Source organism: Pan troglodytes, chromosome 5 (assembly GCF_028858775.2).
Source record: "Pan troglodytes isolate AG18354 chromosome 5, NHGRI_mPanTro3-v2.0_pri, whole genome shotgun sequence".
Taxonomy (NCBI): domain Eukaryota; kingdom Metazoa; phylum Chordata; class Mammalia; order Primates; family Hominidae; genus Pan; species Pan troglodytes.
The window spans coordinates 130,754,398-130,782,379 of NC_072403.2; the positions used below are offsets into that span (position 1 = coordinate 130,754,398).

At 38.4% G+C, this 27,982-nt stretch overlaps 1 protein-coding gene across 5 annotated transcripts in view; it reads right to left on the minus strand.

Moving 5' to 3' along the window:
• The window catches only part of MCM9 (minichromosome maintenance 9 homologous recombination repair factor), a 121,510-nt gene that overhangs the window by 43,458 nt on the left and 50,070 nt on the right, over positions 1-27,982 (minus strand). The gene's annotated exons all lie outside the window — the stretch shown is intronic.

Here is a 27,982-nt window from a genome sequence, read left to right on the forward strand (position 1 = left end):
CTCCTTGTAGGTCCTCTGGTCGAGTGGTCTAAACTTTTGGAAGGGGCAAACAGATCTCCAGAGACCTTATGACAGAGGGTGTGTACTATACGCTGTTTACAGAAAAGGGTCCAGTGATAGAGAATAGTAATTATTACATTCCAATGATGAAAATGAAAAGTTTGCTTCCAGTTACAATATGAGGGAAGGGATTCTCTTCATATGTCTTGTTGATTTTTATTTGTCCTGTATACCAGTCAATAAAGCAGAATGGTCAAAAGAAAAGGCTTTGGAGTCAACAAGACTTGATTTGAATCCTAGAGCTGTCATTCTAGCTGTTGAATTATAGGCAAGTTTCCTAATATATACAAGCCTGACTTTATTAATCTGCAAAAGAGGATAACAATAGAAAATATCTTAGAGATTCTTGGATATTTAAATAAAATATAACTAAAGCTCATTAAAAGGTATATGAAACATGAGTACGTTAAGAATAACTATTGTTGATAAAAATGGATAAACTTCTGTCCAGACTGACCACAAAAAAAAAAAAAAAAAAAAGAGGAGACACAAGTTACAAATATCAGGAATGAAAGAAGGGGCATAACTATAGATCCTACAATGAACTAATAATAAGGAAATACTATGAATAACTCTATGCCATACATTTGATAACTTAGACAAAATAGTCAAATTTTTTTGAAATATGCAAAGTTTATCTAAAAAGGAACAGATAACTTCCATAATCCTTTATTTGTTTTGAAAATTAAATATTTAAAAACCTTCCAACACAGAAATCTACAGGCTGAGATGGCTTCATAGTGAATTCTACCAAATATTTGAGAAATAATGTCAATGCAACACAAATTTTTCAATAATAGAAAAGAGTAAACACTTCCCAACTCATTTAATGAACTCAGAATTATCATACTAATTGTCATAATTGAATTGTCATACTAAACTAGGCAAAGACATATTATAAGAAACCTATAGACTAGTACCTCTAATATGGATGCGAAAATCCTCATAAATGCAAGTGAATCAAATCCAACAATACATAAAAGGATAACAGATTATAGCCATGTGAGGATTATCCCAGGAATGCAAGGTGAAGTTAACATTCGAAAATTAATCAGTGTAATTCGCCATATCAATAAGCTAAGGAAGAAAGAGCATACAATTGCTTCAATAGATACAGAAAATACATTTCACAAAACTCAACAATCATTTGTGATAAAACTCTCAAAAAATTAGGAACGGAAGAGAACTTCTTCAACTTGATAAAGGGTATTTACAATAATCCTATATTTAACATACCTAGTGATAAAAGACTGAATGTTTCCTCATCTCCTACAAAGATCAGAAAAAAGCAAGATTTTCTCTTATCACTGTTAATCAAAATCATGCTAAAGGTTCTACCCACTGAAATAAGGCAAGGAAAAGAAATAATTAACATACAGACTGAAAAATAAATAAATAAAACTTTAAATTTGCAGACAATATGATTACATAGAAAATCCCAAATAATCTACTAAAAACCAACTAGAACTAGTAAATGAGTGTGGCAAGGCTGGAGGACACAAGTCAACATATGGAATATCTGGGTATAAGTCTTACAAAATACATGCCAGAATCTCCATGCAAAACTACAAAACACTGATAGAGGAAATCATGACAACCAAATTGAGAGATGAAATAAACTCTATATTCAAGATGTCAATTCTTAAAAATTGGAAAACTCTATTTTCAAGATGTCAATTCTCCCCAAACTGTTCTGTAGTTAAATGCAATTACAAGCAAAATCCTAGCATGATTTTTTAAAAAATAAATAAAGTGACAAGGTGATTCTATGATTTATATAGAGAAGCAAAGGAAATAGAAGAGCCAAACCAAAAAACAAGCTTGGAGGTCTCACATGACATACTACAAAGCTATAGTAATCAAATCAGTGTGGTACTGGAAAAAGGTTAGGCAGATAGAACACTGGAACAGAACAGAATCCAAAAGTTGTCCCACACATAGAAGGTCAGGTGATTTTTTATAGAAAATAAAAAGGCAATTCAATGGAGAAAAGATAATCTGTTCAACAAATGGTGCTGGAGTAACTGAATATCTTCATGCAAGAAGAAAAAATGAATCTTGATCATACCTCACATGTAATATAAAAATTAATCCAAAATTAATTCAATACCTAAATGAAAAGTGTAAAACTATAAAGAAAGAAAGGAAACACAGGAGAAAATAGCTGTGAATTCTTTTGGTTTCTGGTCTAGCACACAAGGAGCTTAGAAGTCACTACTTCAACCTAACAAGTAAAAAGCTAAACAAAAAAATCAGTAACTTCTTAGACCCATCAGAGAAATGAGATCAGAGGACAAATTACTGCCCCAAAATTGAAGATGGTCAGGCAGATACAGAGAACCACAACTTAGCTGAGCAGAAATTCATGAGCATAAACTTTTATGTAAGAAAAACAGGCAAGAAAATTTGAACTATTATTAGCAAATCGCTAATGGTTCACAGTGGAAAAATCAAGAAAGACCCCATCATAGGGTAACCCCTAGATTTTCTGCGAGTTTTACCACTGAGAGCTCTAGCAGCAACTTACAGTGAAGATGAGAGTAAAATCTACTCTTGCTTCTGGCAGAGAGAGGGAAAAGGAACCATTTAGAAATACGCCAGAACTTCCTGTTCTTAACAATGCCTGCCCTTAAAAGGAACTATTTTACCAGAGCCTTATCTACCTGGAAGAAGGGCAATATCCACCTCCAACCCCTTCCAGTCATCTGGTACCACCCAAGGGGGTGAATATGCAAAAAACTGAGAAGCACTTGTGAAGTTCACAGCCCAGGGACACAAGCTCACTAAAAGGCTGAGACCTAATCACAGGACTATAGAATCCTTTCCCTTCCCCAACACCTTATCACTGCAATACTAAAGGCATATTAACCACAATTTTCCTTGTTCCTAGTACATCATGTCTACCTTTCAACAAAAAAATTGCAAGGCATACTAAAAGGCAGAAAATACAATTTGAAGAGATAGAACAAGCATCAAAATCGGATCTAGATATGGCAGGGACATTGAAATAATCAAACTGAATTTAAAACAACTATGATTAATATGCTAAGAGATCTAATGGAAAGAGTAGACAATATGAAAGAACAGATGGATAAAGTAAACAAATAGAAATTCTGAGATACAATAAAAAAGAAATACTAGAGATCAAAAACACTCTAACAAAGATAAAGAATGCCTTTAATGGGTTTATTAGCAGGCTGGACACATCTGAAGAAAGAATCTCTGAACTTGAAAATACGTCAATTAAAACTTCCAAAACAAAAAAGAAGAGAATATCCAAGAACTGTGGGACAACTACAAAAGGTGTAACATACATGTGATGGGAATAAAAGAATAACAATAAAGAGAGAAAGGGACAGAGGCAATAGGTGAAGCAATATTGTGAAACATTTCATTGAAATACTGTCAGATAATAAATTAGAAATCCAGGGTGCTCAGAGAACACCAGCAAAATGAATGCCCAAGAAAACCCTACACTCAAGCACATTCCATTCAAACTTCAGAAAATCAAAGATTTTTTAAAAATCATAAAAGAAGCCAGAGGAAGAAAAACAGCTTACCTATAGAGCAGTGGTCCCCAGCCTTTCTGGCACCAGAGGCTGGTTTCGTGGAGAAAATTTTTCCACAGACCAGAGTGGGGATGGTTTAGGGATGATTCAAGTGCATTATATTTGTTGTGCACTTTATTTCTATTATCACATCGTGTCACAGGATCCTTAGGATGTCGCTTTGCCAGCTGGAAACCTCTGTGGTTGGAGGTGCCGCTGCATGAGTTTTACTCACATCTGCTGGGCTTGTTCCACCCATTCAGCCCAGCAGGCTGCACTTGGCTCACACTACTACCAGCCCAGATCTCATGTCTGCCAATGGCAAGCCAGGCATGGGACGGCCACAGGTGTGTCAGTGAATGAGTGTGGTGTCCAGCCACTGTGCACAGCCAGGCATGCCAGCTGCGGTGGAGCGGGCAGCTCCAGGTACCGGTTCCATGTGAGGCTGCAGCTGGACCAGACGTACCGTAAGCAGCTTCTACTGCAGGCACCAGCATCTGAACAAAGGGAACGCGATGGTGCCCAAAAACTCGGAGACACCAGGAACTGCAGAGCCCCAAAGAGGGTGTTAAAGCATGTCACAGCCCTGGCTCAGGGAGCCCCAATGTTTGGGCAGCTAGAAGGGCTGCAGCTCTTCACTCCTTCTCGTCACCCACAATGTGGCGAGTGAGGGACGTGTTTCAGCCCTGTTTGTGTTACAGCTCTTTCAGTCCCATCATTCAACAGGTCCTGCATTCTTGTCTCATGTCCAGGATGCATGAGGTACATGGACAACTGGAGGGTGAGCAAGGTGGAGAGGAGCTTCATGAGTGACAGAACAGCTCTCAGGAGACCCGAAGTGGGTAGCTGCTTTCCGCAGGCAGGTTGTACTGACAAGTGTCCAGCACTCAGCAGAGAGGAGACCTATAGTGGGTAGCTCCTTTCTGCAGGCAGGTTGACCTGATGAGTGTGTGCGTCTGGCTGGGTCTGGGGTTTTTGTGGGCTCAGAAGGGAGGAAGTGCATGCTGACTGGTCCACGGGTGGACCTGGAAAAAGCACCATAAGTTCTCACTTCAGGTTGTGGACTCCATCCAGAACCGGCAGCCTAGTCCTCAGGCTTCAGGCTGTCCCTGGCTTGAAGGTGGGGCTTCACCAGGGACCCACCCCTTCCTGCCTAGGAATGAATCTGCCTGCTTCCTGCCACCATCAACATGCCGTCCATGTTGCCCAGGCTGTTCAGGCTGAGGGAGGCCTGTAGGCCCATGCTGAGCTACCTTCAGCCCCCCGACATCCTCCCTCCCTGAGCTTGTCAGCACCCACAGTTTCAGAAGGAGCCAAGGCAGTGGGGTGGCACCCCTGGCCAGGTCACAAGAGTGTTCAGGCTTGGCTTCAACTTTGCTCTGAAATTGGAGTGACAGCCAGGAGTGGGGAAAGGCCAGGGAGCAGGAAAAGGTACTTCCAAGCCTTCAGGGGAAGGGGGGCTTCCTGGGCCCCCAAGAGTGCAGGGATGCCTAGGTCCAGAGCCATGGCTGGGTGGCTGTAGCTTCACCTGGGTGTGTGGGGAGCCAACTTGGTAGCAGGCAGGGCTCTCACCTGTTCCTGGCCCCTGCCAGCTCCATGGAGCGTACAGCCCTGGCCACACCTCCCACACTGCAGCTGGCATCCCCTCAGCAGTTGCTCCAAATGGGCTGATGCCACCATCAATTGTAACATATAATGAAATAATTATACAACTCACCCTAATGTAGAATCAGTGGGAGCCCTGACCTTATTTTCCTGCAACTAGACAGTCCCATCTGGGGATGATGGGAGACAGTGACAGATCATCAGGCATTAGATTCTCATAAGGAGTGCACAACCTAGATCCCTCGCATGCACAGTTCACCATAGGGTTCATGCTCCTATGAGAGTCTCATGCTGCCACTGATCTGACAGGAGGCAGAGCTCAGGTGGTAATGCGAGCAATGGGGAGCAGCTATAGAGACATAGCTTCGATTACTTGCCTGCCGCTTACCTCCTACTGTGCAGCCCGGTTCCTAACAGGCCATGGTTGGGAACCCTGCTATACAGGACCAAACATAAGAAGTACATCTGACATCTCCTCAGAAACCATGCAAGCAAGAAGATAGTAAAGTGAAATATTTAAAGTGCTAAAAGAGAAAAATCCCAACACAGAATTTTGTACCCTGAAAAATTATCCTTTCAAAGTAAAAGAGAAATAAAGACTTTCTCAAAGATTGAAGAAATTTATTACTAGTAGACCTGCCTTGCAAGGAATGTTAAAAGAAGTTCTTCAGAGAAAAGGAAAATGACATAGGTCAGAAACTCAGATCTATACAGAGAAAAGTAGAGCATTAGACCAAAAAAACCTGAAAGATAAAAACTTTTATTTTCTTATTCTTAATTGATCTAATAGACAACAGTTTGTCTAAAATATTAATAGAAACAATGTATTTAATTGTATATGCATAGGTATATATACATGTTTAATTATACTTATGTATAAGTGAAATGAATGAGATGAAAGATCTAAGGACAAGGAGAAATTAGGAATATTCTTTCATTACGAGGTACTTACACTACCTGTGAACAGGTATAGTGTTATTTTAAAATGGACTTAGAATAGTTGTAAATGCATATGCAAACTCTAGGGCAACCACTTTAAAAAAAGTTTTTAAAAAGGCATATAATTGATATGCTAAGTGAGGAGAGAAAATGGAATCATAAAAACTGCTCAAAACCATAAAAGGCAGAAAAAGCATCAAAGACAAAAATAGGGACAAAGAACAAGGGCAACAAATAAAAATAGTAACAAATATGGCACATGTTATGGTCTGAATGTTTGTCCCCCTGCCCCTAAAGCTCATATTAAATCTTAATCCCCATCATAACAGTATTAAGAGGGTGGGAAATCCAACTATGGTATTTGAGAGGTGGGACCTTTGAAAGGTAATTAGGATTAGATGAGATCATGAGGATGGGGCATTAGTGGCTTTAAAAGAGAAGTAAGAGTTAACACACTCAGGCCCCTTGCCATGTAATGTCTTCTACCACCTCAGAACTCTGCAGAGAGTCCTCACCAGCAAGAAGGCCTTTACCAAATGTGCCACCTCTACATTGTACTTCCTAGCATCCAGCACTCTAAGAAATAAATCCCTTTTTTTTATAAACTACCCAGTCTTAGGTATTTAGTTATAGCAACAGAAAACAAACTAACTAAATATTAATCCACCTCTATCAATAATCACCTTAAACATCAATGTTCTAAATATATCAATTAAGACAGAGATTGTCAGAATTGATTTAAAAAAAAAAAAGACCCAACTATAAGATGTTTACACAAAACCCATATTTCATTTTATTTTTTATTTCAATAGTTTTTGGGGTACAGGTGGTATTTTGGTTATGTGGATGAGTTCTTTAGTGCTGATTTCTGAGATTTTGGTGCCCTCATCATCTGAGCACTACACACTGTACCCAATAAGCAGTCTTTTGTCCCTCACCCCACTCCCACCATTCCCCGAGTCCCCAAAGTCCATTATATCATTCTCATGCTTTTGCGTCCTCACAGCTTAGCTTCTACTTGTAAGTGAGAACAAACAATATTTGAAAACCCATACTTTAAATATAAAGACACATACAGATTAAAAGTGAAAGGACACAGAAAGATTTATCACTCCAACAATAATCATTAAAAAACAGGAGGTAAGAGGTAGTGATGTCAGCAACATGGCAGAACAGGAAGCTCCTGACTCTCCCTCCACCCACAAAAGCACCAAATAAACATCTATTCACGAATCAGTTCCCTCTGAGAGAAAGTCAGGGACCAGTTGAGAGACTCCTACACACTGGGCGACTGAGAAAATTTCCACATCAAATGGGAAGGAAAAGCTGAGGCACAGGACCCTGCCTTAGACACTACTCCACATTATCTGGAAAGGACTCCCTAATATCAAGCTTCTTCCTGTGGAGAAGAGGATTTGTACTCACATGTAGAACCCTAACTCTAAGGTTTCCCATGGTCTGGTTCTTAATTCACCAGCTCTGAGAACAAAGAGGATTAAACACCCAAGACTCTCTAGACCACAATAAAATTGTGGTGGTTTGCTATGGGCACTCGAGTACTTCTGGGGCTTCATCCCCCAAGAGCAGTGCAGAGAAGGGGCCTAAAATATGCAGCCCCTTCTTTCTGCCTGGAAGGAATCTATAACACACTCTTCTGGTGGCTACATGCCTGCTTGTCTTCTAACGAACTTGCTTCAGGAAGTTAAAGAGGCAGACAAATATAGCTTGGCTGACAGCCTAAGAGGTGGACCGGCACTTCTTGAGTCTTCTCCCCTGGCTCATGCCAGAGGTAACTCCAGGTTTATTAATCTCTCATGGAAGAGAGTCTGACTGTATATTGAGCACCCACAATTTTACAGCTTCCACTCAACGGACTGTGTCCTAAACTTCCTATCTCTGAAACCAGAGGGAACAAAGTATATGTGAGTCTATCTGCACCACAGAAAAAAAGTGCCAGTTTTATATGGGCATGTAGGCATTTCAGGGACGTCATACCATAGGGGCAGTGCAGACAAGGGGCTTTAAAAACAGCTGTTTCTCCTCAGATGGGGTTTATGCCACATATCAAGTGCTCCAACTTTTATAGCACCTCCCTAAATATTCCCTCTCTAAACTACTCTTAGCTCTGACAGCAGAAGATAGTAGGCATATGTGAGTCTCCTTAGATCACAGAACAAAGGGGTGGTCTTGAACAAGTGTGCAAACACTTCTAACGGCTACATCCCCTTGGAAAAGTCCCCAAAAGGGGTGAGAACATGTAGCTTCCATCTTCTCTCCAGAAGGGGCTTATAACATACTTCAAGTGGTCATTTGACAAGCTGGCTTCTAATGGACTTGCACTGGGGAGCTAACAGGGCAAACAAACAGCTCTGCAGCAGCCAAAACCAGAGCTTGACACTTCATGATCCTTTCCTTTGGCTTACCCCTATGATAAATCTAGGCCTCCCCCATTCTACGTGAAAAAAGTCTGATTACACAGCAAGTGCCATAACTTCTATAACTTCCACCCAAGGTACTGTCTTCTTAACAAACTAGCTCTGGGAGTTGATGGGACTTTGCATTCCTGAGTGGTCCTAGATCCAAGAAAAAAGAGGTGGACATACAACGGGCCCACATCCAGCAGCTATCTCCCTAGGATCTGAGGGCACAGCCTAAACATGAGTTCAGACATTTGCCATAGATCCTCTACCTGGCTTAGCACAGAAAGAGTGGGAAATAGACACCCACATTCAGCTTCATCATGAAGATGGAAGTAATTGAAACACATAGCCAACACCCCAATCTTTCCAGCTACATCTAAGATAATCTGGCTCCTAACTTCCCTGTCTTGAGGTACTGGCAGAACATGGCACATCTTAAGCTCCACAGTGCAACCCTAAACAGAGACAACAGTCTGGATGAACTCGAATATTTGAAAGGCACCTTAAAATCTTTGGTCAGACAGATTAGTGAGACCTTTCTCCTACATGAGACAAGTCTGACAAGACTGGGAGAGGTAGTTGTCTTATCTAATACACAGAAACCAAAATAGAGAGTCATGGAAAATGAAGAAACAAGGAAATATATTCCAAAGAAAAGAATATGGTAAATCTCTAGAAACTAACCAAAGTGAAGTGGAGATATGTGATGTACCTGAGAGAAAATTCAAAATAATGGTCAAAAAGATGCTCACCAGGGTCAACAGAGCAATGCAAGAAAAAACTGAGAACATCAACAAAGAGAAAGTATAAAATTATCAATTGAAAATCATATATCTGAAGAGTACTATAACTTAACTGAAAAATTCAAGAGAGGGGTTTAAGAGTAGGTAAGATCCAGTAGAAGAATAGATTGGTTAATTTGAGACAGGTTACTGGAAATCATCCAGTCTGAGGAGAAAAAAGAAAAGAAAAAGTGAAGATAGCTCAAGCAATTTATGGGGCACCATCAGGTAAAACAACTTACGCATTATTGGCATGCCAGAAGGAGAAGAGAAAGGGATAGAAAACACATCCAAAGAAGTAATGGCAGAAAACTTCCCAAGCCTGGGTAAGAAGATAGAAAGCCAGAGACAGGAAGCCCAAACAATACCAAATAAGATGAATCCAAAGAAACCTATGCCAAGACAATCATAATAAAATTATAAAAAGTTAAAACACAGAGTGTTGAAAGCAGTAAAGTAAAAGCAAATCATCACATACAAAAGAACCTTCTCATAAGACTATCAGTGGATTTCTCAAGAGCAACCTTGCAGGTCAGAAGGGAGTGAGATGATACATTCAACATCCTAAAAGGAAAAAAAAAAAAAACCCAACAACCAATACTACTATACTCAGCAATTCAGTCTTTTAAAAAAAAGGGGGTGACAAAGACTTTCTCAAACAAAAATTTTAAGCATTTGCCACCATTAGACCTCTTTTACAAAAAAAATGCTAAAGGGAGTTTTTCATGCTGAAGGAAGAAGACACTATTAGTAACATGAAGACATAAGAGAGTATAGTCATGTGCTACATAATGACATCAACAGTGGTCCCATAAAATTATAATGGAGCTGAAAAACTCATATTGCCTAGTGATGGTGATGTCCATTATAACGCTGTAACACAAAGCATTACTTGTGTTTGTGGTGATGCTGGTGTAAACAAATGTACTGCTCCGTTAGTCATATAAAAGTGTACAGTAATGTTCTAAGCCCTTATATTCACTCACTACTCACTCACTGACTAATCCAGTGCAACTTCCAGTCCTGGAAGCTTCATTCACAATAAGTACCCTATGCAATTTTATACGGCAATTTTACTGTATATTTTATATATTTAGATATGTTTAGATACACAATTACTTATCATTGTGTCACAAACTGCCTATAGTATTCCATACAGTAACATGCTGTATAGGTTTGTAGCCTAAGAGCAAAAGAGTATACCATGTAGACTAGGTGTATAGTAGATTATACCATCTAGGGTTGTGTAAATACACTCAATGATGTTCACACAATGACAAAATCACCTAATAATGCATTTCTCAGAATGTATCCCCATTGTAAAGTGATATATGACTGTATATTGTCAAATCCAAAATACTCTAGTAGTACAATGGGGTTGGGTAAATTAATTATATTTCTTTTTTCTTTTTTTTTTTTTTGAGATGAAGTCTCACTCTGGTGCCCAGGCTGGAATGCAATGGTGTGATCTCAGCTCACTGCAACCTCCACCTCCTGGGTTCAAGCAATTCTCCTTCCTCAGCCTCCAGAGTAGTTGGGACTACAGGCACGTGCCACCACGTCTGGCTAATTTTTGTATTTTTAATAGAGACGGGGTTTCACCATGTTGGCCAGGCTCGTCTTGAACTCCTGACCTTGTGATCCACCCACCTCGGCCTCCCAAAGTGCTGGGATTACAGGCGTGAGCCACTGCACTCAGCCAATTAATTATATTTCTAATAAAAAGGTTAAACTGTTAAAAGAACTAAAGCTACAATAATTTTTAAGGAATGCAAATTATAAAAAGACAAAGTATGACATCAAAAATACAAAATGTGTGAGGAGGAAAAATAAAAGTGTAGACTTTGTGTATGTGATAAAAATTAAGGTGTCATCCATAGGCATGGGCAAGGACTTCATGACTTAAATACCAAAAGCAATGGCAACGAAAGCCAAAACAGACAAATGGGATCTAATTAAACTAAAGAGCTTCTGCGCGGCAAAAGAAACTACCCTCAGAGTGAACAGGCAACCTATAGAATGGGAGAAAATTTTTGCAATATACCCATCTGACAAAGGGCTAATATCCAGAATCTACAAAGAACTCAAACAAATTTAAAAGAAAAAAAACCCCCATCAAAAAGCGGGCAAAGGATATGAACAGACACTTCTCAAAAGAAGACATCTATGCAGCCCACAGATACATGAAAAAATGCTCATCATCACTGGTCATTAGAGAAATGCAAATGAAAACCACAATGAGATACCATCTCACACCAGCTAGAATGGCAATCATTAAAAAGTCAGGAAATAACAGATGCTGGAGAGGATGTGGAGAAATAGGAATGCTTTTACACTGTTCGTGGGTGTATAAATTAGTCCAATCATTGTGGAAGACAGTGTGGTGATTCTTCAAGGATCTAGAACTAGGATTATCATTTGACCCAGCAATCCCATTACTGGGTATATACCCAAAGGATTACAAATCATGCTACTATAAAGATACACACACGTATGTTTATGGCAGCATTATTCACAATAGCAAAGACTTGGAACCAACCCAAATGTCCATCAATGATAGACTGGATTAAGAAAATGTGGCACATATACACCATGGAATACTATGCAGCCATAAAAAAGGATGAGTTCATGTCCTTTGCAGGGACATGAAGCTGGAAACCATCATTCTCAGCAAACTATCAGAAGGACGGAAAACCAAACACCACATGTTCTCACTCATAGGTGGGAACTGAACAATGAGAACACTTGGACACAAGGTGGGGAACATCACACACCTGGGCCTATCCAGGGGTGGGGAACTGGGGGAAGGATAGCATTAGGAGAAATACCCAATGTAAATGATGAGTTGATGGGTGCAGCAAACCAACATGGTACATGTATACCTATGTATCAAACCTGCACGTTGTGCACATGTACCCTAGAACTTAAAGTATAATAATAAAAAAAATTAAGGTGTCGTCAACTTAAAATGGCCTATTGTAAGTATATTTTCTGTAAGCCTCAGGGTAAACACAGAACAAACGCCTATAACAGATACACAAAAGAGAAAAGATCCAAAGCATACCAATATAGAAAGTCATCAAACCACAAAGAAGGCAAGAGAGGAAAAAGAAACAAAGGATTTACCAAAAAAAAAAAAAAAAAAAGAAGCCAATTTAAAAAATGGCACTAGGAAGTCCTTACTTGTCAGTAATTACTTTCAACTTAAATGATTAAATTATCCAATCAAAAGGCATAGAGTGGCTGAATGGATAAAAAAGACCTAACACAGGATGCCTACAAGAGACTCACTTTAACTTTAGGACTCTCAGACTGAAAGTGAAGGGATGGAGAAAGACATCCCACGCAAATGGAAACAAAAAAAGTCTAGGGTAGCTACATTTATTTCAGACAAAACAGACTTTAAGGAAAAAAACTGCAAAAAGAGACAAATAACATCATTATATAGTAAGAACGGTATCCATCCATCAAGAGGGTAAAACAACTGTAAATATATATGCACCCAACATCACAGCACCTAACATATAAAGCAAACTTTTAAAAGTCTAAAAGGAGACATAGCCTGCAACACAATAATAGTTAAGTTATTTCAACATCCCATTTTCAACATTGGACAGATCATTTAGACAGAAAATCAATATGAAAACACTGGACTTGAACTATACTTTAGACCAAATGGACTTACCAGACATATACAGAACATTCCACTCAACAGCAGCAGAACACACATTCTTCTCAGGAATACACAAAATATTCTCCAAGACACACCACATGTTAGACCACAAAACAAGTCTTCGATTTGAGACAACTGAATTCATATCAAGTATCTTTTCCAACCACAATGATATGAAACTTGCTTCAATAACAGAAAGGACCATGGAAAATTAACACAGTGGAAATTAAGCAATATGCTTCTGAACAACTATTGGGTCAGAGAAGAAATTAATGGGTTTTTTTTTTATCTTGAGACAAAATGAAAACACAACATGACAAAACTTATGGAATGCAGCCAAAACAGTTCTAAGAGGGAAGTTTATAACAATACATGTCTACATCAAAAAAGAAGAAATATTGCAAATAATCTAACATCACACCTTAAGGGACTAGAAAAAGAATAATAACCTGAGCTCAATGTTAGCAGAAGGAAGAGAATAACAAATATCAGAGCAGAAATAGAGACTAGAAAAACAATAGAAAAGATAAACAAAACTAAGGGTTGACTTTTAAAAAATAAAATTGACAAACTCTTAGCTACACGAGGAAAAAGAGAGAAGACTCAAAATCAGAAATGAAAAGGACATTACAACTGATAATACAGAAATATGAAGGATTATAAGAGACTACTCTGAACAATTACATGCCAACAAATTTGACCACCTAGAAGAATTAGGCAAATTTCTAGAAATATATAACCTACCAAGACTGAACCAAGAAATTATTGAAAATCTGCATGGATGAATGAGTAAAGAAGTTGAATCAATAATTAAAAGTCTCTCATCAAAGAAAAGCCCAGGACCAGAAGGCTTCATGGCTGAATTTTACCAAACATATAAAGAAGAATTAATACCAATCCTTCTCAACTCTTCCAAAAACTAGAGAGAAAGAGAATTCCGAACTCATCTTTTGAGGCCAATATCACACTAATACCAAAGCCAGAAAAAGACACTACAAAAAAAATTTACAGGCCAATATCACTGATTAACAGAGATACAAAAATCTCAACAAAGTAATAACAAAACATATTCAACAATATATTAAAAGAATCACTCACCATATTCAACAATACACTGAAAGAATCATTCACCATAATCAGGTAGTATTTATCCACAGGTTACAAGGTTGGTTCCACATATGCTAATCAGTAAATATGATTCCCCATATTAACAAAATGAAGGACAAAAACCATAAAATCATTTCAATAGATGTACAAAAAGCATTTGACAAAAGTTAACATCCTTTCAGGATAAAAATTCTCAACAAGTTAGGGGTAGAAGGATGCTCCTCAACACAATAAAGGCCATCTATCACAAACCCAGAGCCAACATTACATACAATGGTGAAAAGTTGAAGGCTTTTCCTCTAAGATCACAAACAAGATAAGGGTGCCCACTCTCATCACTCCTGTTCAACATAGTATTACAATAGCATCAAAAATAAAGAAGGCCAGGTGCGGTGGCTCACGCCTGTAATCCCAGCACACTGGGAGGCCAAGGCGGGCAGATCACGAGGTCAGGAGATCCACACCATTCTGGCTAACATGGTGAAACCCTGTCTCTACAAAAAATTAGCCAGGTGTGGTGTTGGGCCCCTGTAGTCCCAGCTACTCAGGAGGCTGAGGCAGGAGAATGGTTTGAGCCCGGGAGGCAAAGGTTGCAGTCAGCAGAGATCGCACCACTGAATTCCAGCCTGGCGACAGAGGGAGACTCCGTCTCAAAAACGAAACAAACAAACAAACAAAAGACCACATTCTGGACTACAATATACCTTAACAAATCTTAAAGGATGGAAATCATACAATGTCTGTGTTTGCATCACAAGGAAATTAAACTAGAAAATAATAAAGGCCGGGCGCGGTGGCTCAAGCCTGTAATCCCAGCACTTTGGGAGGCCAAGGCGGGTGGATCATGAGGTCAGGAGACTAAGACCATCCTGGCTAACACGGTGAAACCCTGTATCTACTAAAAGTACAAAAAAAATTAGCCACGCGTGGTGGTGGGCGCCTGTAGTCCCAGCTACTCAGGAGGTTGAGGCAGGAGAATGGAGTGAGCCCGGGAGGCGGAGCTTGCAGTGAGCCGAGATTGTGCCACTGCACTCCAGCCTGGGCAATGGAGCAAGACTCCATCTCAAAAAAAAAAAAGAAAATAATAACAAAAAGACAGCTGGAAAATCCCAAAATATCTGAAGACTGAGCAAAACAGTTCTAAATAACACATGGTTCAAAGAAGAAATTTCAAGAGAAATTTAAAAACATTTTCAACTAAATGCAAATAAAAACATGACTTCATGGCATACACCTGTAATCTCAGCTACTCAGGAGGCTGAGTCAGCAGGATCACTTGAGGCCAGGAGTTCAAGGCTGTAGTGCACAATGATTGTGCCTGGAGGATAGCAACTATACTCCAGCCTGAACAATACATCAAGATGCAATCTACGTCTACAGAAAAAAAAGTTTTTAAATAATTTTAAAAACCTAAAAAAAAAACACACACACAACTTATCAAAAGTTGTAGGATACAGCAAAAGCACTTAGAGCAACATTAGTGCTACTGAATGAATTCACTAGAAAAGAAGGAAGATACAAAAATCAATAATCTAAGTTCTCATCTTAGGGAAAAAAAGGAAGGCCAAATGAAATACAAAGTAAGCAGAAAAAAAAATTTAATCAGAAGAGAAATCAGTGAAATTGAAAACCAGAGGCCAAGTGGAATGATTCACGCCTGTAATCTCAGCATTTTGCAGAGCTGAGGTGGGAGGATCTCTTGAGCTCGGAAGTTAGAGACCAGCCTGAGCAACAAAGTGAGACACCATCTCTACCAAAATTATTTTAAAAATTAGTCGGGTACGGTGGCACACACCTGTAGTGTCAGCTACTCAGGAGGCTGAGGTGAGAGGACCACTTGAGCCTGAGAGGTGCAGACTGCAATGAGCTGTGACTGCACCACTGAACTCCAGCCTAGGTAACACAGTGAGACAGGAAGGGAAGAAGGGAGGGGAGGGGAGGGGAAGGGAGGGAAAGGGAAAGGGAAGGGGAAAGGGAAGGGGAAAAGAGGAAGAAAAGAAAAGGAGAAAAGAGAAGAGAAGAAAGGAAGTCTACACAGAAAACAATGACAATCAACAAAACCAAAAGCTGGTTTTTAGAAAAGATCAATAAAATTCATCGGCCTCTGGACAGGATAATGAAGACAAAAATAGAAGAGACATAAATTACAAATATTAGAAATGAAAGAACCTCACTACAGATCCCACGAACATTATAGCATAATAAAGAACATATAAACAAACAACTCTGCCCATAAACTTGATAACCTGGATGAAATGGACCAATTCTTAAAAAATGCAATCTGCCAAAACTTACACAAGGAGAAGCAATCTGAATAGGCTTATATCTACTAATGATGTTGAATCAGTAATTAATAACCTTCCAAAACACAAAACACCAGGACCAGATGGGTTCACTGGTAAATTTTACCAAACATTTAAGGAAGAAATGACATGAATTCTCTACAATCTCTTTCATAATACAGAGGCAGAGGGAATGATTCCTAGCTCATTGTATGAGGCCAACATTACCTTAATACCACACCAGATAAAGACATTACAAGAAAACTGCAGTCCATATCTTTCATGAACATAGATGCCAGTATCTTTAACAAAATATTAGCAAATCTAATCCACAATGTATAAAAAGAATTGTACACCATGAACAAGTGTGATTTATCCTAGGTATAATCACGTTAAAAAAATCAATTAAGGCTGGGGGTGGTGGCTCATGCCTATAATCCCAGCATTTTGGGAGCAAAGGTGGGCGGATTGCTTGAGCCCAGAAGTTCAAAGACCAGCCTGGGCAACATGGTGAAACCCCATCTCTACAAAAAATACAAAAATTAGATGGGCATGGTGGTGCATGCCTGTAGTCCTAGCTACTCAGGAGGCTGAGGTGGGAGGATCACTTGAACCTGCAAGGCAGAGGTTGCAGCGAGCCAAGACTGAGTCACTGCACTCCAGCCTGCACAACAGAATGAGACCCTGTCTCAAATTAAAAAAAAAAAAATCAATTAATATAATCATCAGGCCGTTGATAAAACGGCCTAACAAAGAAAAATCACAATATCAATAGATGCAGAAAAAGCATCTGACAAAATCCAACAGCCACTCATGATTAAACAACAACAACAAAAAACTCTCAGAAAACTAAGAATAGAGGAACAACTTCCTCAACTTTATAAAGACTCTCTACAAAAAATCTGCAGCTAACATCAAAGGTAATGGTAAGAAACTTGAAGCTTTCCCACCAAGATCAGGAACAAGGTAAAGATGTCCTTTCTCATCACTGCTTTCCAACTTTGTACTCCAAGTCTTAGCTAATACAACAAGATGAGAAAAGGAACAAAAGGTATACCGATTGGGAAGGAAAAAATAAAATGTTCTTTGTTCGCAGATAATATAATCATCTATGTAGGATGTCTGAACAAACTGAGAAAAAAATACTCATGGAACTAATAAGTGATTATAGCAAGGTTGCAGGTTAATATGTAAAAGTCAATTGCTTTCCTATATATCAAGAATGAACAAGGTGATTTGAAATTAAAAATACACTACCCATTACCATTGGCCGGGCACAGTGGCTCACGCCTGTAATCCCAGCACTCTGGGAGGCTGAGGCGGGTAGATCACCTGAGGTCAGGAGTTCGAGACCAGCCTGGCCAACATAGTGAAACCCCGTTTCTATTAAAAATACAAAACCAGCTGGGCATGGTGGCAGGCACCTGTAATCCCAGCTTCTTGGGAGGCTGAGACAGGAGAATCGCTTGAACCCAGGAGGCAGAGGTTGCAGTGAGCCAAGATCGCGCCATTGCACTCCAGCCTGGGCGACAAGAATGAAACTCTGTCTCAAAAACAAACAAACAAACAAAATTACCATTTACATTAGTCCCCCTCAAAATGAAATGGGTATAAATGAATTAAATACCTACAAGATTTACAAGAGGAAAAGTCTGATGTTATCAAAGAAGAACTACATAAATGAAAAGAGATTCCATTTTCATGAATAGGAAGACTTCATATTGTCAAGATGTCAGTTCTTCTTAACTTGTTCTACAGATTCAACCCAAGCTAATCAAACTTCCAGCAAAAGCTGGGCACAGTGGCTCACATCTGTAATCCTAGCATTTTGGGAAGCCAAAGCAGGCATATTGCTTGAGCAATATGTGTTTCAATAGTAGCCCAGAAACACAGGGAGACCCTGTCTCTACAAAATACCAAAAACTAGCCAGGCATGGTGGCATGTGTCTATGGTCCCAGCTACTCAAGAGACTGAGGTGGGAGCATCACTTGAGCCCAGGAGGTCAAGGCTGCAGCGAGCCATGTTCATACCACTGCACTCCAGCCTGGGCAACAGAGTGAGACCCTGTCTCAAAAAAATAATAATAATAATTAAAATAATAATAATAATAATGACATCTTTACACATCTTAGAATGACTGTAATCCAAAGAACTGACAACACCAAGTGACGGTGAGGATGTGGAGCAACAGGAATTGTCATTTATTGCTTCTGGGAATGCAAAATGGCACAGCCACTTTGGAAGACAATTTGGCAGTTTCTTACAAAAGCAAACAGATCGTTACCATACAACCCAGCAGTTGTGCTCCGTGGTGTTTACATAAGGCACTGGAAAGTTATATGCACATAAAAACCTGCTCACAGGTGTTTATAGAAGCTTTATTCATAATTGCCGAAACTTGGGGGCAACCATCTTGTCCTTCAGTAGGTAAATGGATAAACTGTAATACATCAGACAATAAAATATCATTCATTGTTAAACACAAATGAGCTATCAGAGCATGAAAAGACATGGAGTAACCTTAATAGCATATGTTAGTAAGTAAAAGAGGCCAATCTGAAAATACTACATACTGTATGATTCCAACTATATTACATTCTCGAAAAAGTAAAGCTATGGAGATATTTAAAAGATCAGTGGTTGCCAGGGGCTGAAGGGAAAGAGGGATGAGGGATGAACAGGCAGATCACAGAGGATTTGGGGGCAGTAAAACTATTTTCTACAATACCATAATGGTGGATATGTGTCATTATACATTTGCCAAAGCCCATGGAATGTACAACACTGAGTGAATCCTAATGTAAATAATAGAATTTGGGTAGCAATGATGTGTCATTGTTGGTTTATCGGTTGTAATGAATGTACCACTCTGAAACTAGCTGACACTAGAGAAGGTTGTATGCATGGCAGGGAGGGAGAATATAGGAACTATAGTTTCTGTTCAGCTTTGTTGTAAACCTAAAACTACTCTAAAAAACAAATTTTATTAATTAATAAGAAAAAACTGTTGTGACCCTGAGTTGGGCAAAGATTTCTTACATATGACATCAAAGGCACAGTACGCAAAGAAAAATTATAAGTTGATCCTCGCTGAAGTTAAAAATGTTTGTTCTTCTACAATGTTAAGAAAATGTGAAAGATAAGCAACAGATTGGGAGAACGTATTTGCAAATCCTTTATCTGATAAAGGACTTGTACACAGAATATATAAAGAATTTGCAAAACTCAGTAAGAAGTAAACAAAACCTCACTGAAAAACTAAGCAAAAAAATTTGAACAGTCCTTTCACAAAAGAAAATATACACATGGCAAATAAGCACATGAAAATATGTTCAATATATCCCCTCCCCTTGAATCAGGGCAGAGCTTTGTGACTGCCTTGACCCATACAGTATGGTGAAAACAATGCCATGTCATTTTCAAGGCTAGATTGTTAAAATGCTAGATATTTCTGACTTGTTTTCTTGGAATGCTAGATTTTAGAGTCCAGCCACTATGTTGTAAAGAAGCCTAAGCAACCTACAGAGAGGCCTGTGTGGACAGAAAGTGAGGACCAAGGACCCACAGCCCAGGGTGAGCTCCCAACCTACAGTCAGCACAAATGTGCCAAGCATATGAGTAGCTATCTTGAAAGCGGATCCTCCAGCCCACTTGAGTATACATACTCCACTTGAGCTGCCACAGCTGATGCACATGGAACAGAAAAAACCTGCCCAAATTGCAGATCTGTAAACAAAATAAGCTGCTAAGTTCTGAAGTGGTCTCTTACTCAGTACTACATAACCTAGCCAAAACCGCTAAGAGAAAGACAGACAACCTAATAGAAAAATGGAGAAGGGACTTAAAATAGGTATTTCATGAAAGAGAAAGTCAATAAACACATGAAAAGGTGCTCAACCTCATAAATAATAAGGAAAATCCAAATTAAAACTACAGTGTAATGCCATTACACACCCACAAGTATGGTTAAGTATTTAAAAATCTGACAGTGCAAGTACTGGCAAGGTTGTGAGGCAAAGTCAACTCTCATGTGCTACTAATGGGAATAATAACTGATACAACTATTTTGGAAAAGAGTTTGGCAATATCTACAAAAGTTTCAGTTATACATACTCATGTACCTCAGAAACTTCACTGCTAAGTCTGTTCCATACAGAGATTGTGACCATCTGCACCAGGAGGGAGATAGGTAAAAGAAGGCTCATCATAAAATTCTTCATAATAGTTAAACCTGGAAACAACTGAAAAGGCTATCAACAGAACAGATGAATAAATTGTGGTATATTCAGACCGTGGAATAATGCATAACAATTAAAAAACAAAGTACTAGGCCTGGTGTGGTGGCTCTCACCTGTAATCTCAACACTTTAGGAGGCTGAGATGAGGGATCACTTGAGGCCAGGAGTTCAAGACAAGCCTGAGCAACAGAGTGAGAGTTCATCTCTACAAAAATTTAAAAAATTAGCAAGGCATGGTGGTGCATGACTGTAATCCTAGCCATTTGGGAGACTAAGACAAGAAGACTGCTTGAGCCCAGGAGTTCCAGGCTGCAGTGAGCTATGATAACACTACTGCACTCCAGCCTGGGTGACAGAGCGAGACCCTGCCTCAAAACAGAAAAACAAAAACAAAATAAAGTATTGTACAGCTAAACACAATATGGAGAGAATATTAAAAGATAATACTGATCAAAAAATACATAGTCTACAATTTAATTAATGTAAAGTTAAAAAAAAGCAAAAACAAATTAATGCTAATAGACCTATAAGAAATACTATAGGAGTCTTTCAGGCTGAAATGAAAAAACGCTAAGATGGTAATTCAACCCTACATGAAGAAATAAAATGCACCAATAAAGATAACTATATAGGTAAAAAATGAAAGACAGCATAACTGTAACTTTGTAACTTTTTTCTTTTATCTGATTTAAAAGAAAATTGTATAAGCACAAATTATAAAATGTGTTGAGTGGCTTATAACATATGAAGATATAATTTGTATGACAATAATAGCACAAAGAAAAGGGAATAGAATTACACTGTAACACATTTTTACACACTATGAAAACTGAATTGGCATTAATCTGAACTAAACTGCTTTAAATTAAAAAGTTGGTAATAACCCCCAAGGCAACTATTAAGAAAATATATTTAAATATATAAGAAACAAGAAGGGTATTAAAATAATACATTAGAAAATATATATTTAATATATTTAATGCCAAAGAGGCTGGGCACAGTGGCTTACACCTGTAATCCCAGCACTTTGGGAGGCTGAGGTGGGTGGATTGCTTGAGCTCAGACATTCAAGACCAGCCTGGGCAACATGACAAAACCCCATCTCTACTAAAAATACAAAAATTAGCTGGGCAGGTGGCGCACACCTGTAGTCCTGGCTACTTGGGTGGTTGAGTTAGGAGAATCATTTAAGCCCAAGAGGTGGAGGCTGCAGTGAGCCAAGATCATACCACTGCATTCCAGCCTGGGCAACGGAGGAAGACCCTGTCTCAAAAACAAAACAAAACAGAACAAAAAATACAAAAGAAGGCAGAAATGGAGGAATGTAAGAACAAAGAAGACATAAGACATGTAGAAAACAAAGAGGAGCATAGTATACATGAATCCTGCCTTGTGAGTAATTACATTAAATGGAAACAGATGAACTACTTCATGAAAAGGCAAAGGTTGTTAGAATGGAGGGAGAAAAAAAAAAACCCATGATCCAACTATGTGCTGTCTACAAGAGACACACTTTAGACTTAAAGGCACAAATAGGTTAAAAGTGAAAGGATGGAGAAAGATATTTTGTTCAAACAATAACCAAAACAGAATTGAGGAAGCTATACTAATATCAGTCAAAATATCTGAATATAATCTTAAAAATGCATTAACACAAGAATAGCATTCACAAGTGTAGATATAATCACATTAGATTCCACATCTGTTAGACAACTTCTAGAGGATCTATGCACAAAATGTGGCCTAGCTACCTGTTTTTGGAAATATAATTTTATTGGAATACAGTCATGCTAATTTGTTTACATACTGTCTATGGCTGCTTTCATATTATAATGGCAGAGGTAAGTAGTTGTGATAGACATTATATTGCCATCAGAATAAAAAATACTAGTATGTGGCCTTTTACAGAAAAAGGATGCCAATTCTTGATCTAGTGTTTTAATGTCCATGTTGGGACATCAAATTAAAAAAAAAAAAACTAATAGAAAGACTAGGCTGGGTGCAGTGGCTAATGCCTATAATCCCAGCACTTTGGGAGGCTGAGGTGGGTGGATCACTTGAGGTCAGGAGTTTGAGACCAGCCTGGCCAACATGGTGAAACCCTGTCTCTATTAATAACACAAAAATTAACCAGGCGTGGTGGTGGGTCCCTGTAATCCCAGCCACTTGGGAGGCAAGGCAGGAGAATCACTTGAACCTGGGAGGTGGAGCCGAGATCATGCACTGCACTCCAGCCTGGGCAACAGAGTGAGATTGCACAAAACAAACAAACAAACAACAACAACAACAACAAAACACCAAAGAAAAGAAAAAGAAAGAATAAAAAGGGCAATGAAATAATGAAGGACATGCAAATAATACCATTTAAAGAATGGTTTGTAACATTGGGTCTGTTTAGCCTAATTAAAAAAAAAATACAGGGAATCGAAATTTTTATATACTCTGAAAACTCTCCTATGGAAGAGGAATTAGATAAATTTGTAGCAGCTTCAAAAAAAATTAACTGAGACTAACATGTAGAAGTTTACAAGGAACTGTTGGAAACTCGAGGTGTTTAAAGAGGAATGAGCTGCCTTACAAAATAGTGAACTTTTCATCAAAGTAAGTCAAAGTAGAATGTCCACTTGTCAGGATAGTATAAAAAGGTATTTATGCAATGAGTAGGTAACTGCCTAAAGGACTACAGGTTCTAAAAATCCCTTCTAAATCTGTCTCTTAGCAATACAGAAAGGCCTTTCAGCCATTTCCTGAAATCTGTGGCAAAGGTAATTAAAAACTAAGACACCTAAGTATTTCTTCCCACTTTTGTTAATTCCTTGAATGCAAAAGACAGAAGGAAAACAAAGTTGTCTCTTTGTCTCTGTCTTATGAGAGGCAAGAAGAGGGAAATAAATAGTACTTCTAATGATTAAAAGGTGATTATATTTAAGATGTCTTTCCTTTCAAACTTTGGGTTTTTAGTACTGGAATAGGGAAGTTAGTAGAAGGCAGCCAGGGGACAAAGGGATGAGTACCAATTCATTCTCTCTTCTTGTAGAGGATTCCTGTGTTCAACAATTCAGCAAACATTTATTGTTAATATCAAAGTATAGTAGTCTCTCCTTATCCACAGAGGATACGTTCCAAGACCCCCAGTGCATGCCTGAAAGTGTGGCTAGTACTGAACCCTATACACACTATGTTTTTCCTACACATACAAACCTAAGATAAGGTAATTTATAAATTAGGCACAGAGATTAACAAAAAATAATAATAGAACAATTATAACAATATACTGCAATAAAAGTTATGTGAATGTGGTCTTTCTCAAAATATCTTACTGTAATGAACTCATCTATTTTCAGACAGTGATTGACTATGGGAAATTGAAATCATGCAAAGCAAAACCCAGGATGAACTACTGCATGCACTAAAGTAAGCATAATGCACTGAAGTACTATGTCAGCCAAGGATTACGTATAATTTTATAATAATGTTTAATTTATACACCCTAACTTTCCTGAGCCCCACCTTTTTCAATCCTGACTCCCTCCGCATCTAGATAAGAACGTTTCCTTCCTCCTTTAAACTTTCCATTTCCCAACTAGTACCTCCAGTCAATACATATTTATACACACCCTTCCAAAAAACAGCACTCATCTTCCTGTTGACTTGTAGTTTGTTTGTATCCTATGGTAAAATTCAGTGAGCGAGTCAATGTGCGGAATTTATTGTATAAGTATTACATTTTCTCTATGAGGACATGGAACTAGTGACCAAATAAAGCTTCATTAAAAACACTAAGGGAGGAAAAATGGCACCAGAAATTACTAGCAAACCAGGAATAATGACTGCACTTAGAAAAACTGAACAGTGAAAACAGCGTTAAAAACATCACTTCAGAGGTTTCACTTCTGCAATGGCAGTGTGAGGAGCTCCATGGACATCCTCCTCACTGAAGCAAGTATAACTGGTGAAAATTATTTTTTAAAATCCAACCATTTATACAGACTATGGAAAATCTAAGGGCATACAGTAAATGAAGAAACATTTATTCATTGAAATCTAAAACTTCATAAGAATAGTGAGAGTCTATGACACTTAAATCATGACCTGCTTCCTGCCTCTCCCCTCCTCTTCTTGCTTAGCTGGATGGAGGCTTCACTACAGGTGAATGTGGTCAAGAAGAGGAGCTCCCTATGAGCTCTTAATCAAGGGATAAGATATCGTACCAGGAGGGGTAGAAAGCATTTCTCATCCCCTCCACGTGTGAGGTACAAAAGCTAAATTCCTGGTGACTGTGGCCAAAAGGTCACGATCTTCCTTCCTCCACCCAATCCCAACGCACAGAGTAGAGGATCTACCCCAGGTGTGACAGGCAAAGAATCCTGGGCACCCCAAATGCCTTCAATCCAGCTCACTCATAAGGTAAAGGTTCCACGTGGAAAGACAAAGCCAATAAGGGCAGAGGCTACCATTTCCGCCCCCTGGCTGGAGCAGTAGCTCAGAGAGTTTGACCAGGGGGAGACAGAGTCCACAAAAACAGGGAAAGGGAAATCTGAATCTTCCCCCACAAGAAACTGACTTTATTTGGAACACAGTGCAGGGAAATTCAAGCCTAATGGAGATTTTGGTAGCAAGTAATAAAAAGGCTGGTAGCTCTATTACAGCTATATGCTAAACCATAGGCCAGCTAGTTTACCATAGAGAACCAGGGAAACAGCCAACAAGAGCACTTCTGGGGTCAGAACAAACCTCAAATACTGGATTCAAAAAGTATCCCTGACCAAATTTAATTGAACCAGAGTGCTGAGCAACTTATCCCCAGGGCATTGCCAAAAAGAACAGAGCAATCAACAATTAGAGCCTACCAGCTGAGTATGATACCAAACAGCACAGATAGCTTAACAGAGATCAAGGAGAGAGTCAAGGAAAGGTTGGTTAAAATTATCATCCTAAGAGTGACTGTACATACGTAAAGGCTGTTGCCTCTGAGGAGTAACATCAGCGACTTCACACTGTGAGGAGACACAGACTTCAAGAAAAGAACCTAGCCAAGTTACTAAACAAGCAAACAACCATTTAAAAAAGGATAAAAAACGAGGCCTGGAGGAGAATTAATATAAAGAACTGGTATAATACGTTAAATTAAAATATCCGGTTTTTAACAAAGAAGTATAAGATGTGCAAAGAAACAGGAAAATGTGGCCCACACACAGGGAGAAAAAGCAGACAACAGAAGCTGCCTGTGAGAGGATCCAGATTTCAAATGTAGTGGGCAAAGACTTCAAAGTAGCCATTTTACATGTGCTCAAAGATGCAAAAAAAAAAAAAAAGGGATGATGACAATGTCTCAACAAATAGAGAATATCAATAAAGAGATAAAAAGGATTTTTAAAAACCAAGTAAGAATTCTGGATTTGAAATGTACAATAACTGAAACAAAAAATTCACTAGATAGCTCAAGAGTAAACCTGAAATTGCAGAAGAAAAAGTCAGCAAACTTTAAGAGAGATCAGTTGAAATTATGCAATCCAAAGAACAGAGGTAAAGGGCAAGATAAAAAATGAGCAGAGTGTCAAAGAAATGTTGTACACCTTTAATCAGAATAATATACATATATTGGGAGTACCAGAAGGAGGGGAACTAAAAGGAGTAGAAAAAAATGTTAGAAAAAAATGACTGAAAACTCTCCAAATTTGATGAAAAACAATAGACTATACATTCAAGAAGCTCAACAAAATCCAAGTAGGATATATGTTTTAAAAAATCCATACCCATAAATCATAGCAGAAATGCTGAAAACTGAAGATAAAGAGAAAATTTTAAATCAATAAGAGAACAACTCTTCATTTAAAAGGGAGCCACAATAAAATTAAGAGCTGACTTCTAATCAGAAACAGTGGAGGCCAGAGGCAGTGGGATTACATATTCAAAGTGCTGAAAGAAAAAAAAAAAATCGAACCCGGAGTCTGATATCCAGCAAAACTATCTTTCAAAAATTATGGAAAAATAAAGACATTCCCAGATAAACAAAAACTGGGAGCATCAGTAGCTAGCAGACATGCCTTAAAAGAATTACTAAAGGAGGTTCTTTAAGCCGAAAGCAAATCTCTCTGGGTGATAATTCAAATTGAAAAAAGAATGAGCACTGGCAAAGGTAATTATGTAACTAGAAAAAACTGTTTAGAGACACATATCTTTTCTAAACTGATTTTAAAAGCAATTGTATAAAAAAGTATATAATTGTATTGTTGGGCCTATAACATATAGAAATGCAATATATTTGGCAGTAACAGCAAAAGAATGCAGGTGGAAAGAAAGCTATATTGGATTAAGGAAATGACTCCAGATGGTAACTCAAATCTACAAGAACAAATGAAGAGAGCCAGAAATAGTAATTAAGAAAGTTAATATAACAAACTCTTGCTCTTCCTTCTTTTCTGAGCTTCTTCAAAAGGTATAAAATTACATAAAACAATAATTATACCAATGTATTTTTGTGTTTGTAACATATACAGATGAAATATGTGTAACAATTATAGCATAAAAAGGGGAAAATGGTATAGAATTGCACAGGGGTAACATTTCTGTATCTCAGTGAAATAAAATAAGTCTACATCTGAAACACTGATACATTAAGTAAGCCCTATAACAACCACTAAGGAAATCATAACAAAAATAGAGAAAAATCATTAAAGAAATAAAAAATGCTATACTAGAAAATATTCATTTGATACAAAGGAAAGCAGTAAAAAAGGAATTAAAAAAAAACAAAACAACTTGAGACATATAGAAGACAAAATATAAAATGGCAGATAGGAATACAACCGTATCAGTAACATTAAATGTGAATGGACTGAATAATCCAATCAAAAGGCATATATTGACAGCATGGATACAAAAAAGAAAAACCAACTATATGCTATCTACAAGAGGTATTTTAGATTCAAAGAAGGAAATGGGTTGAAAGTAAAAGGATGGAAAAACATGCATATGTAAATATCAATGAGAAAGCCGGAGTATTTATACTAATATCAGACAAAAGATTATTAAATTAAAAAAATTATTAGCAATTAAAATGGGCATTTTAAAAGGATAAAATCATCAACTCATAAGGATAATAAAACTAGGCAGATCAACAAAGAACCCTAAGATTAAAACAATAGCCAGCTGGGCGCGGTGGCTCACACCTGTAATCCCAGCACTTTAGGAGGTCGAGGTGGGTGGATTACAAGGTCAGGAGATCGAGACCATCCTGGCTAACACGGTGACACCCCATCTCTACTAAAAATACAAAAAATTAGCCAGGCGTGGTGGTGGGCGCCTGTAGTCCCAGCTACTCAGG